General features: G+C 44.3%; 1 long non-coding RNA gene across 1 annotated transcript; it reads left to right on the top strand.

The window, feature by feature from the left end:
* Positions 1-34: 34 nt before the first annotated feature.
* LOC113035311 (uncharacterized) lies at positions 35-1864 on the top strand. The gene is made up of 3 exons (XR_003274336.1): positions 35-301; positions 1001-1045; positions 1327-1864. It is a non-coding gene; the product is annotated as an uncharacterized LOC113035311 (long non-coding RNA).
* Positions 1865-10782: the final 8918 nt, after the last annotated feature.

The raw sequence follows: 10782 nt of genomic DNA, 5'->3' as shown, positions 1-10782 counted from the left end.
AACCAATCAATAGCATGCAGTCTGATGCCGTCACATTTTAGTACCTGCTTGGACTGCTTGGCGCCTCAGCTGTGCAGGTATTATTTTAGTACCTTGTACCTTGTACCATGAACCTAATGGAAAACCGTGAAACCTGCGAAGGACTGTGGCGAGTCAATCCGAGTAGATACTAATGGAAAGGAACTTATGTGTGCACGTCTATTTACTCTGGAAGAGGCTGCAAATTTTGGGAGAGGAGTCCGAGTTGGGAATACATGTTGATGAGTGAAACTCACTTTCATCTGATGACAACCATACTGAGGTGAGCTGTTGAGGATATCCTGAACTTTTCTATCAGCATAGCTACTATTTTTGCCACTGTAAGCAGCTGTTAGCCTCTGTTAGCCACTTTTAGCAGCTGTTAGCATGTGCTAGCCACTGTAAGCAGCTGTTAGCCTCTGTTAGCCGCTTTTAGCAGCTGTTAGCATGTGCTAGCCACTGTAAGCAGCTGTTAGCCTCTGTTAACAGGTGTTAGCGCCTGTTAGTTGCTGCTAGCTGGCATATGTGACACCTTCTTTGGACATTTGTCATGGTCTTCCATGTCTCTCAGGTTTTCCCATTCGGGTTTGTTGTTGGTTTTGGATACTGGTTGTTTTTCTCTCCCTCTCTGTTTGGGCAGAACTCATTACAGGTTTCCGCTCTACCTACAATAAATCTCTACACCTGCAATAAACTCACCATCCACTTGTTATGTTTATGTCTCTAGCCACTACTTAACTACTACTACTTAACTTGCACACTATTTTTCTCAGTTTATATTAAAAAAAACAACCCTATACTTTAATCTTAATAACTGTACAGTACTCTGTTTTTGTAACTACTGTCCATGATGTAAATTTTTTTTTTCTGTGTCCTGTTCTGTTTGTATATGTGATTTTATTCTGCTGCTGTTACAACCAAATTTATCCTCGTGGGACAATTAACGGATTATTCTATTGTATTCTATTTTATTCTACTTAAGACGACAGCTCTGTGCTACTCATCGCTGGATTGTTGTACTACTGCAGTGAGTTTTTCTAGTTTATCGTGTTCTTTGGATCTGTAACCTGTGTATACGCAGATATATGAGTACAATATCCTTTTCTATACTAACATTTTTAAATACTAATTTCATGCCAACCATCGATTGTTTGTACTGTTTACACCTGAGCACAGAGTTCCTGTTACTTCTGAACAGTTTTTCCAGTCACACAGACCTGCTACTCACCACCACGCGGTGAACATCGTGTTACGCAGAGCATCTTTGAGGGAAGCTTTATTTCTGTTTGTATTTTTGCTTTTTTTCAGCTCTTCCCTCATTTCCTCAAGAGCGTTTGCGGTTTCCCACGCCGCCATGTTAAATAAAACTGTGTCCCAGTGAGTCACCTGGTAGACGGGCTGCACCATCTCACTACAGCCTGAGCCTATTTTTAACTTCAGCACAACACACGAGCGTTTGTGGACAAGAACAGGACCGCTGTTTCCTCGTATTTGGGAAGGTTTTAACATTTTAGTGTAAAGCAGAAATACAGTTTTTGAAAAACGCGGTCAGCAGATAAAGATGCATGAATCCATTTTTTAAATGACAGAAATCCTGATGTGGACATGAGCCTGTTGATTTTGCATTAATCTTTAACACTTTTATGGCTTTTTTGCGAAGATGCCACATGCTGATTACAGGAAACGTTACAGGATGGTTGATTTGACTCAGATGAAATGTGTGTGTGTGTGTTTGTTTGGGTGGGGGATGTGTTTCCAACCCTACTAACGAAATTGACCTTAATCAAAGGACACAGGAGCAGCGGGCCGCTATAATACACACAAACCTGGAGGGTGGGAGGGCATCAGCACACACACACACACACACACACACACACACACAGAAATAGACACACACACAGCCAGCGGCAGTGTTTTGAGAGAAAAAGCAAAAGAACATTTGTCTGGTCAGTTGGTGTCTGACTCCTCTGAGTCCAAACAGCACACAGGACGCCTGGTGTGTCTTTGTGTGTCTCTGTGTGTGTCTGTGCGCGTGTCTCTGTGTGTGTGTGTCTTTGTGTGTCTGTGTGTGAGATGAAGGATGCTCGTCCTTTCAGTCCAATGTTGACATTAATGCTCAATTTAATGGAAGGGTTTGTCATCGTGTGTGAGCTGGTGTTTGTGGATCTGCATTCTGTCTGAAGCCCAGCAGGGGGCGACTTCTGTTGTTTGAGTCAGATTTTAAAGCAGTCTGTGGGAAAAGTCACCTGTGTCCTCACGCAATGAGCTCAGTAAACAAGCTTTCCTGATAATTTTATCATCTCAGTCTCTGAATCCGACTCGGTGGCCATTCTGTGAACTCTGGTCCCGTTAGAGTAAAACGAGCTAAACGAGCATGTTTGCTAGCCTGTAAGTGTGCAGCGTCCTTTGGGTTCTTTGCAAGTTCACCAAAAACAATAAATGGTCAAGCTTTCCTGACCAATGACTGACAATGATGAGCCTGGATTTGTTTATAAACTTTTAAAGGAATGTGTGCTGATAATTTGCAGACCACACATACAACTTTAAAAATATATTCCAGACTGATAAAGCAAAGATGTAAGTAAAGTAATCACAGTGTACCCCTCACAAACTCATCTAAAGGCTTTCCGGCGCTTCTCTGATTCATTTCTGCATTCAGTGAACTTGAGCTTGCTCTTTTATCTCTGTGTTAAATGTTTTTAATGGTGCTTTCAGGGTCACATGGGAGTTTTACATACAAATACTCAAATAAGGAGTTTATAGCAGAGCATTGTGGTGGCACCGAGGTGAACAAATGTGTCACTTCAGCTGTGTTTAAAATAAGGAAGTACAAGGTACAGTATTCACATCAGAGAGCAGTACAACAACAATCAAATCACAAATATATTAAAACTGTGCTTCAGTACTTGAGTACATGTAATAAGTTACATTCCATCACAGCAGTGATGCTGCTGGTTATGGTGGGAGGAGGCATTCATTAGGTGTTCTCAAAGACGCATCGCTGGTTTCTACACCATAGACTGTATATAAAAGACAGAGTCCACTGCTAGTAACTCATTGGTTACTGATACGTTAACGTAGCATGTTGGCCTCTGCTATACAGTATAAACAAACGGTCCCCAACCTTTTATTGTTTTTTGTCCAACAATGTTTTCACAATGTTTTTGTTTTTAAATTTTACATATCGAAACTTGTAATTTTAGTTTCATTTTTAAAATGGATAAAAAACTTGACCCTGATTTAGCTCCATATAAACACTCCACAGAGTCCACATGTTTTCTGTGGCTCTCTCAGCTGTTGTATGTTGTCTTTTTTTTCTCGTCTCCTTCTTTGACGTGAGGCGATGAAGCTGTTTCAGAGGTCAGCTTTTCTGAAAATCACATAGGATCGTCACATCTATACCTTCGTGGACTGCCACGCTGCCAGCATTTTCTTGGCTGACAGCAGCTCTCGCTCTCAGACATGTCTGGCTTAGTCTTGTCGTGCCTGTATTTGCATTTGTCCAGGATAAAGACAATGTTGGATAACACCTCCCACCCACTCCATGACATGCTGGTCAGTCACAGGAGCTCGTTCAGTGAGAGACTGAGATTACCGAAAAGCACCACTGAACGACACAGGAAATCATTCCTGCCTGTGGCCATCTCCCTGTACAACGCATCCACTTAACACACTGTTTGCTGCTACAACTACACATGTTTCTTTTCCAAATATTTATTTATAAGTGACTTATGTATGTATGTATGTATATATATGTATATATTGTACTATTCTTAGTTAGCATATTGTCTGTCTTGTCTTAATGTTGGTTTAAAATGGAGCACTGTAACAAAAAATAATTTCCCCCAGGGATCAATAAAGTATTCTGATTCTGATTCTGATTCTGATTTGTATAGCGCTTTATTTAGTCCCTAAGGACCCCAAAGTGCTTTACACTACATTCAGCCATTCACACACTGGTGATGGTAAGCTACATTGCAGGTCCTGGCACTGACAGAGGCGAGGCTGCTGGACACTGGCGCCACCGGGCCCTCTGACCACCACCAGTAGACAACGGGTGAAGTGCCTTGCCCAAGGACACAACGACCGAGACTACAAGAGACTATAACGCGAACTCCCAACTCTTGAGCCACGATCGCCAGTATATCACTGACATCACATAAAAATGTAGCAGTATCATGTTAGCAGCACTCATTTGCAGCCTTGAGTGATGTAAACTAAACTTTATTCCATCCTGGCAGAAACACGAACAATAGAAAATAAGAAGAGAAGAGAGATGAACACTGATCAGTTTCTTCTAGAGGTGAAATCCTCTGTGGCGTCCACACATGGTCGTCTCTCTGTGACCTCCCGTGACCCTGACCTCACAACTGCAGTTTAAACCTGCAGCTTAAGCCTAAGCTGGGAGGTCGTGGTAGTAAAGTGGCGCCGAGCTGCAGCTATAGCATCATGAATAAGTCAAATACTGTACCCGCCCCCTCCCGATCCTGGGTTCAGGCAGGAACAAATGCTCACACTGTCATGCATAATTTACCACGACCATAAGCTGTACGTTACGTCTGCATTGCAACAGAAAAACTGCGACGTTTATCTGAGTTTTGAGTCTTCATTGATAAAAGCTGAAGGTCATCAGGACCGACACCTGCATGTTTCGTCCCCTTTTGACCTTTAACACTGATTTAAAGACACTTTGCTCTTCATACATGTACGATCATGATTTTCTGCACAAATAATGAACCTAATGTTCTGTGTTTGCGTCTCTTTGTCCTGTTATTCTATTTCCATATTTCCATCTCTTCAGTCTGCAGCGGTTTCCAGCAGAGCGGCACAGACTCTCCCTCCTCCCTCTCCGCTTGGCTGAACTCTAGCTGAACCTTTACTTGAACCCTGGATGAACTTCGCCAAACTGACCCATTAATCTACTTTAGGTGTGAAGTGGGCTATACGGTGGCCTGCGAGGGACACCTCGAACTGGTCCAGAGTCAGCGGCGGCAACAGAAAAGTCTGCAAATCATCGAACACGTGCACGGTGGGTAACAAAGCACAAAGGAGAGCAGATTACATAAGAGGAAGCAAAGGAGGAGACTTGGAGGATAACAGCAGATTTACTCTGAAGAGTCACGAGAGCTGATCGGCTCATCACCTCAAACAGGACACAAAAGTCCTGCTGAACAACTTCTACATGCTGAAAAACTCCAGCTCTGTTCTGGTTTTGTAGGAGGCGCTCTAACAACCACGAGTCCAGAATAAATGGCGTCCGAGAAATGTTTTAATTGTTTTCCTTCTGCAAACATCCATCATGTTTTCGATAGAAACAGTCAAGTTTACAGAAGTTTATGATTTAGGTCGCGGTCCTGTTGGAAGATGACTCAGACCCAGTTTTGCTGCTGAATCTTCTCCTTCCTCCATGATCCTTCCCCCTCAGGGAGATTCCCAGCTCCACACAGTGTAACAACCCTTATTGTGGCACCGCTAGGGGGTGTCGTCCTATTATTGTAGTCATTGGAGAGTCTAGTGTGAGTGTAGCAGCAGCCCATACAGTCGAGCAAGCTTCCTCCGTCTGTCTGTTTAGAGAGACCGTACCATTGCAACGGGCTGGACCTGACCCCCACACATGTATGTACGGATAGCGCAGAGGCGTGGAGACCTGGCTTGTACGGTCTTGTTCTGCCGTTCTAACTGACTGGCCTCAGAGAGTTGTCCAGCTAACCTCCACCCCACATGCCTGCTGGACCTGCTAGCTGCTCCTTCCTCGCAAAACGCCGTTACAACTCACTGAAGTATCTCCACAGCATAATGCTCCCACCACCGTGCTTCACTGTGGGGACGCTGTTCTCTCCGTTCTTTCTCCAGACATTAGCAGCATCTCTGTGGCCGCAAACTTCTGGTTGAGTCTCATCTGACTGAAGGATGCTTCCAGTCTGCAGGACCTTTCTCCAGGTCATCCTCAGCGTACTTCAGGTGTCTCTCTGAGTTTTTCACCAAAGTCCTGGTGACTGAGACCTCATAGACTGTTCCTGTGTAGGTTTCAGTCTTACATTCGTGTCGTGGCATTTTTTCTGTCACCTTTATATAAAGTCTTTTGTTCAGAAATAAATTTACTCAACAAAATTATGCGAGACTGGAGATTGTCACGGCGTGAGGGGCGGGGCCAACACAGAGAAGGACTGTCACTCACACTGACTCCTAACCATTTTAGAATCACCAGGTAACCTGACATAACCCACACAGGCATGAGGACAACATGCAGACTCCACATAGAAAGAGGCAGCTGACAGTGGATTCAAACCCACAACCTTCTTACTGTGCACACAGACATCGGCCCACCGGCTGTGACGGTGTGGGAAGGTCTCGTTTTAGAAACGATGCTTCAGTCCAGACGTTTTAAAAACATCCAAATACAAGAAAACATGGGTTCACTGTGCATATTAAAGCTGAAGGAGGCAAAGACGTGATTTCACTTTCATTTTTTCCTTTTTTTTATTTCCTGGTACCTTTCCAGGAAATAAATGTATGTATGAATTGAGTTTAGGAACAGTTTGTCTTATTACGGTTTTGTTTGGGTCTAAAAATCTTCTCAGTAACAAAAAGCTCCAAAAATATGAAACTCTTCTTGTGCTTCACATGTCATAAATAGCACACGTGTGCATGCAGGCGTGCAAATGTTAAAGGCAGGAGTATAAACAAACACTCATGTCCTCAACGTGGCATCGCCAACCACACACACACACACACACACACACACACACACACACACACACACACACACACACACACACACACACACACCGTGATTTCATTACGGCCAATGTAGGTCAGTGTGTGAGCCCCGTACACAGAGGAGGAGGAGGAGGGAGCGAAGAAAACATCCTGAAATGAATGAACCAAATGTTTTGATTTGTAATGGACGTTTTGTTGCCTCGTGGCCGTGTGGACGCTCCGCCGCTGCACCAGCCAGGCCTTCCTCCTCCTCCTCCTCCTTCCCATTCTCTCAATGAAGAGTGTGCAGTTTCCCTGCACTGTTGTGTGTTTGTGAAAAGCCTTGCAGGGGACTGCATGTATGAAAGTAAACACAGGATGATGTGTGTGTTCAGAGGGAGTTTCCACTCCAATGCCAGGTGCTATTAATAGCTTGCTTGATTTCATTTGCCGCGTGTTGGTTTAATGGCTCAGACCGTCATAATATCGCCAACTTGGATAACCGGGACCCAGCGCCTCTCTGCACTGTACTCTCCACTGGGAGTTACCGCGGTACAGTACGGCCGCCTCACTCCTAACAGGGTCTGACAGCGAGTAACTCCCCGTCTACTGTCCTTGTTTCTTCGCCCGGACTCCCTCCTCCTCTTCCTCAAACAGTTTAAACCAGTCTGATCTGAATCATGTCAGGCTTGCAGAGTAAATATGATATTGTTCGCCGATGACGCCACCATATCTGTCACAGTTTGTTTGACAAGGGGCGGGTGACCGGTGTAAATACCTGAAAAGGAAACAGTCGGGTTGAGAGGTCTTTGTCAAACACGCAGACAGATTATCGGTGATCCTGGAAATCTGGCCCGTGACGACAGCTGCGGCTACGACCACGCGACATCCAAAGCTGCGATGACAGAGGTCAATCAAAGACCGCCACGGAGGTCAAAGACACAGTGTCTGCACCGACATGGGCAGATCATGCTTGATAAATTGCGTTGGCGAGCTTTTACAGTGACAGACAGACTGTCATACCTCATCATAGTCGTGCACAAACTATCGATGAACTCTTTGGTATACGTTTTCTGGTTCAATGAAACAAAGTCAAAAAAAATCTTCCAGGCATTTAGAACGAAGACGAAATATGAGGCAAAAGATAGAGATGATAATCACCAACTAAGCTCATTTAAAATCAAGTGGCCAAGTGTGAAAACTGCAATTCTTCAAATGTCCAAGTGAGCCTGGCTCCAGAAGTGAGATGTTAAAATGTCAACTTTACAGCAGAAATAAACAGAACAGCAGAGGGAAGCGACTGGATGGTAGGAACAAGAAGAGAAGTGCAACTATACGCAGATGACACACGTTTATATACTGGAGACTTTAACAGTTTATGTGTAGCTCTAGGGATGGGTATCGTTTATGTTTTATCCGATACCGGTGCCAAACCGGTACTTTTGAAACGGTGCCGGTGCTTAAACAGTGCTTAAAGAATGGAAAACACAAAATTGGTCCACAAACCTCTCATGTTCAGCTGGTTTTTGTAAAAAGATAACAATGTTAGCCTTTTCTGCAGCTATGGGGCATATATGGTATCACTCTTGGCTGGAAGCAGTGCTTAAACAATGGAAAAAACACAGACTTTGTCCTAAACCTCTCATGTTTAACTGTTTTCCACTTTTTCTTTGGTCATTTTAGCCTTTTTGGCCAGGGTGAAGGGAGCATCTGCCATCAAACAAGAAGACAGCCGCATGTAACTATGATGATGTTTGCTAGTTCACCTTACATGCATTAATGTAATAACGTGGTTAGCCTACTCAACGTAAATTACACACGAACAACATTAAGCTACTCACGCAGAGAAGAACGGCTGCTGCTGCATCATCATCCTCATCATTTCTGCTACACTGGCAGGGCTAGGGGCCAGGACTCTCCTCTTCGGGTTCTTGGGTGATGTTGCTAACTCCGGGCCGATAACAGGCACCACACCCGCAGTAGATGTGCTCGGTGTGAGGTCTCGCAGCAAGCTATCAAATACGGCGCATTTTTCGGCTTTTAAAAAACATTATGCGTCGCCAGGTGTTTCATCAGATTCGAGGTGTTGCCTCCTTTGCACAGTATCACCTTAAAGCAGCGGTCTCCAACCTTTTTTGCACCACGGACTTGTTTATGCCCGACAATATTTTCACGGACCGCCTTTAAGGTTTCGCGGATAAATACAACAAAATAAAACTAGTACCGGTACCGAAAAAATAAGATTTATTCATAACACACGTGAAAAGACCCAACGATAAAAACGATGACAAAATAACGCTCAAAACCGACAAAAACCCTGAAAACTATACATTTCACATCTGAGCCTCAACTCTCGTGGCCCGGTACCAAACGACTCACGGACCGGTACCGGTCCGAGGCCCGGGGGTTGGGGACCGCTGCCTTAAAGCACTTGTTGCAGGCTGCTGAGTTTGCATCTTTTGCTGTGAAGTACAGCCAGACTTTTGACCGCTTCGCCTTGGGTGTTTTTAATCTGTAGCTCTGCTCTAAAAGAACGTACATACCTGGACCCGCCTACTATCCTTGGAAAGTACTACTATCCCTCCCTGAGCCTGCTTCTGCTGGAGGTTTCTTCCTGTTAAAGGGAGTTTTTCCTTCCCACTGTCGCCAAAGTGCTGCTCATAGGGGGTCATGTGATTGTTGTGTTTTCCTCTGTATGTATTACTGTAGGGTCTATCTTACAATATAAAGCACCTTGAGGCGACTGTTGTTGTGATTTGAACTGAGGGGAGGAGCCAGAGAGAAATCTGAGCAGGTTAGTGTCTGAGTCTGAGTTTCCCTCATGTCTGTGTTACCACCCTCAGGGTTTACATTTAAAAACTTTCTGGAATGGGGCCCAGATCACTATAATACAATAATAATGCATATCATGCTTTTCAATGCACTCTTCAAATGAAAGTGCTGCTGCTTGCATGCTGTGTACCGTCCACATTATGGCATGCGACCTCCTTTGTCCTCAGAGTGAAAGCCTTATCCTCGTTACTTCTGTTGGCTGAATCTCCTTTAAACCTCCTCCCTCCTTTGGCTCCTCTCCTTGATGACTAAATCGGATTTTGCAGGTGAAATCAAACAAGAGATCAGACCTTCAACGTGATTCACGTCTTCCAGTTGGTTCCAAAGTTTGGAGCGCTTGGTTTTACACCAGAGGTAAGCAGAAAGGACAGCTGGGAGGTTACATCAGGCGTCTGCGCCCCTCGGGAATGGAGGGCTTATGGTAGCTGCCGAGCGAACGGGGAGTCAGCCAAGTTCATGTTTTGTGAGACCAGACACACGATAATCTAACTCCTGAAAGCTGCTCATAAATACCCGTGCTGTTTTGGCAACAGGGCGGTAATCTGTGCAGCTGGTGGCGAACCCGAGCAGCGGAAAAACTGACACCGCCGACCGACCGCCTCGGAGAGGAGAGGAGGGAAGCAGGGATCAGACGAGCTTCTTCTGTCAGAGAAATCTGATTTATTACCCACGAGGAAACTGACTTTGAAAACAAGAGCTCGGTTTGTTGAGGCTGATGTGAAGTCTGTCCACACTCTGTTTGAGGACTTAGTGTCACTTTAACTACAACCTGTCAGAAATCATTCCTAATGAGAGATGAAGAGCCTTTTTGGTCCAAAATACAAAACAAAGCAGCAAACAATCACATTTTAGAGGCTTCAGCACACGAATAATGATTAAACCTAATTCCTCAATCCACTGTAGTAACCTCAGGTCCTTTCATGCAGATTAGTGTACTTCAAAGTGCTTCACAGATAATCAGACTTAAGTTAAAAAACTAGGTGTTACAAAGTGCTTTAAACAAAAATAAAAGAAACGATTGTCATGTAAATTTAAAGCAGATGTAGTTAGTTAAGTTTATTCAATCAAGGACAGCACATGACACGCGTTGCATGAGAACACAATGCAACCGTTGTTGTGTACAAAGGTTTTCTGGCCAAAGGTGATTTGCAATTTACAAATCAAAAGCTGAAGGTTTAGGTTCCTGTTTCTTGATCGAAGCGCCAAACTCAGACTTACTAAACTAAACTGTCA

Source organism: Astatotilapia calliptera, chromosome 13 (genome assembly GCF_900246225.1).
Source record: "Astatotilapia calliptera chromosome 13, fAstCal1.2, whole genome shotgun sequence".
Taxonomy (NCBI): Eukaryota; Metazoa; Chordata; class Actinopteri; order Cichliformes; family Cichlidae; genus Astatotilapia; species Astatotilapia calliptera.
This window is presented reverse-complemented; position numbering and strand designations above follow the sequence as displayed.